The sequence below is a fragment of the Neovison vison genome, chromosome 4 (genome assembly GCF_020171115.1).
Source record: "Neovison vison isolate M4711 chromosome 4, ASM_NN_V1, whole genome shotgun sequence".
Taxonomy (NCBI): Eukaryota; Metazoa; Chordata; class Mammalia; order Carnivora; family Mustelidae; genus Neogale; species Neogale vison.
The window spans coordinates 20707146-20711028 of record NC_058094.1 but is presented as its reverse complement, the minus strand read 5'-3'; positions in this window follow the sequence as shown (position 1 = coordinate 20711028).

Genomic DNA, 3883 nt, shown 5'->3' with positions numbered 1-3883 from the left:
ATATTCTGGTAATTTTCTATGCCAAGAACAAAAAGAATTTTTGTTTCTGAGCCAGGAAAATTCATTTCTTTGTTATCTGCTGTAACATTTAGAGAAAAAAAATTGGGCTGAAATGAACCCTTAGTTTATGATTTTGAGTATACCACATATTAGCTATTCAGCATTGAGCAAATGATTTATGGAGGATTGTTTTGTCTTTCCAGATTCTTCTTGGCACAGATCCTTTTCTATGCTGACAGTGTGCTCATGGTTGCTCTCCTGTTTTTAGAAGACCCAACACCACTGACAGCAGTTAATTTGGACACAACCAGATCAGTTAAAGTCCTTCCCTAGACTTGGTTTGGCCCAGAGAGCATCTCAGCATCTCAGTGGTTAAACTCTATGACATATAACATAAGAACTATCAGCGGCCATATTTTCCTGCTTCTGAAGAGATCTGGTTTACAGTGAGAGGGAATTAAAGCCAACTTGCAGAGAGAAACAGAGGTGGAAACAATCCAGTGAGGTTCATGTCTCTAGTTCTGGTTCTTCCTGAGGACCCTCTGCTTCCCTGCACTTCCAGGGACTGGGTTTTTCAATAGTGACTCGGCTTTTGCCTTTTCAAGTTGGATTTTACCTCATTCCATTCTGGTTAGAATGTTAAACCCACATTTTCACAAGCCACACCCAAAGTCCTGTATGTAATTTTGTATTTGTAATTTTATTTTTTTTTAATTACTCACTCACAGAATTGTTTCAGTTTAATGCATCCAGAAACCTGAACTCACATTCAAATTTAATTAATAAAGCTTCACTTCTCTGATTTTCAGTTAATTCATTTGTGAAAGATAGGAAATCATTCCTAAATGCAGTTAGAATTCTGTGACTTGACTATGGTATAAAGTGTAACTTACCTTCGTGTTCCATTTAATGTTACAACCATTGGGAAACGGCTCCTTTAGTTCAAACTTTCTCAGAGATCCTAATGAGGTGCCATTGATTAGTAACAAAGAAATTTGAGAAGGAAGTGACCATGAGAACTGGGAACCTGTGGGGATTTCAGGTAAAATTCTATCTGTCATTACCCCTCTGGAATAGACAAAGGGTCTCAATATTGAAGGGACAATTGCTGAAATGAGAATTCTAGGTAGTATACGTTGGGGATTTCTTTCATTAAAATACATACTTCCTCCCTAGTCATGAGATGATACTTGGAAGTTTTGTGGTCTAGTGTTTGATTGTTGCTTGGGCAATTTTTCCCCATTTTATTCATTTTATTCATTTTTACATATTAAAAATGTAACAGCTTTCAGATGTATTAAATATTACTGTAAAGAGTAATATAAACCAGCAAAGTGTTTCTTATCAGGAGATAAAAATTTTTATCACCATTGTTTGTGGCTGTGTCCAGGTGTCAGACACTGAATCCTTGTTATAGGGTCCGGTTGCTTCTCATCTTCTTATTTTTCTTAGTGCATAGCACCTCCACATTTTCTGGTTCTCAAGGTCATTGCACTTTCTCAAGGTTGTTATACTTTTCCCATTGGTATGATTATGGTTGCATTCACTTTTAAAGAAAAAACAGATTTTTGTCTGGTGTGAGATGTTGAACAGGACATTTTATCCTCTGGTTCTCAGTCCCCAGCTGAAAAATAGAAGGAAGAAAACAACCATAAAGGTTTTGTGGGTTGCCTGGGTGGCTCAGTGGGTTAAAGCCTCTGCCTTCAGCTCAGGTCATTGTTCCAGGGTCCTGGGATGGAGCCCTGCATCAGGTTCCCAGCTCAGCAGGGAGCCTGCTTCCCTTCCTCCCTCTCTGCTTGCCTCTCTGCCTACTTGTGATCTCTGTCAAATAATGAAAAAAAAATCTTTAAAGGTTTTGTGAAAATTAATTGAAATTAGAAGGTACAGATGTAACAGCCTGGGGTTTAGCAACGTTTGTCCTTTCCTTGCATGCCAAATCCCCACTCTTTACTGGCTCTTTTCTGACCTCTCAGAATTCTTTTGAGAAAAAAATCAGTTTACTAATAAAAATTCACATCAAAAGTGGTATACAAAGCAAAATCTTAGATACTGAACATCAGCTACTAAGAATGGCGGTATCACCTAGATAATGTCAAACACTGAATACATTTGAAACATTAGCTATAAATATGCATAAATATGAACTATTGTGTACGATTTAAAAGTGCGTAACAACTTTAATAGCATGGATAAAGTTATATGAAGATACTGAAGGTCTTAAATTGCATTGATTTACCTTTGTTGAGCATCATGGAGAACTTGACGGCAATACTAGCTTTAGTCAAAGTCATTGGCTTTCTTCTGAAAAGTTACAGATGACTTATTCAATTATCTTCCCCATGCTTCCCCACACTAATAATGTCTCCCTCTGTTTTAGTCAGAGTGTGAGCAGAGAAACACGCCATCTCTGAAATATACATTAATATCTAAATAGGGATCTATAATAGTGGCTTGGCCTTACACTTGCGGGACATGATTATAGTCTTACGTGAGTTGTTTCCTCCTGGATCTGGTGGCAGAGCCAGACCTCCACAGGGCGAGGAGTGGAGAAGAAGGATGGATGTGAGGGGAAGAGCACAAACGGAAACCTGCCATGCTGACTAGAGCCCATGAGCGCAGGCTCTTAAAATCAGGGGAATCTCTCTGGCTTTACACCTGCCACTTGGGGAATGGGGGATATCCTGCTGGGAAGCTAGTACCATTCATCATGGAACCCAATGTGCATCTAGCCCAGAAGACAGAGAAGCCAAATGAGGGTTTCACAGGAGGTACAGGAACTGGGGGAGAGATGCTACCCCAAGGTGAGTAGCAACAATGTGTATAATGTGTATAAGCTACCAGGGGCCTCACTGCCTGCTTTCACCTTCGGCATGCAGAAAGAGTGTGACTGATACTTCCTACCAACCACAAGCTACGCAGGCCAAGGGAGTTTCTGAAATTCAGTTCCAGTGGACCTAAATGGATGTAATATAAATCTAGCACACTAAATAATTGTGTAAAGTCCCATCTCTGTACCTATTACTTTTTTTTTTATAACGATTTTATTTATTTGACAGCAAGAGACACGGAGAGAGAGGGAACACAAGCAGGGGAAGCGGAGGAGAGAGAAGCAGGCTTCCCGCTGAGCAGGGAGCCCAATGTGGGGCTGGATCCCAGGACCCTGGGATCATGACCTGACCCGAAGACAGACGACTGAGCCACCCAGGTGCCCCGTACCTATTACTTTTTTAACATAACTTGTTCTCACCTACATCCTTGGGATAACATGCTCTCCCCTACTCTTCTTGCCAAAACGGAGCTCTATTTGTTGTTCAGTAGATAAATGAATTCAACTCACTTGTATCAATTTTCCAGGGCAGTGTTTAACTTTTATTTGTTTCATAATGGGTTCCTAGAGCTAGTAATCACACTCAGTGCGTATTGTCTAGCAGAAACTTGTTTAAAATGAATGCCGGTGTAATGGTTTTTGCATGTTACCCTGAAAGGCAGGCCTACCTTTTCTCTTCCTTCTTCTTGCAGCTCAGTCTTTTGTTTACAAATGTAGACAAATCTGTGTTATACTAAAAACCTGAAATGGATTAGTGTGGTGTCTTGGATCATACAAAAAAACGAATTTGTTGTTTAAAATGAAAATAATTTCGTGGTTTAGCTTTGAAGAAGAGTACAGAAAGTCATGCCATTAGCAATAATTTACTCCTTCATGTATTTTATACAGATTTAATAAGTCTTTGCTTTTAAACTTGGCTTTTACATGGGGATTATAAAGTGCTTTGTCACTTTTGCAAATAAAATATGAAGGCTTAAACTTGGCTAATACACCACATGGCTGTTTCCCATTTTTCTTACTTTCCCTGGTAGAAGGAAGAGCTGAACACACAGGAGC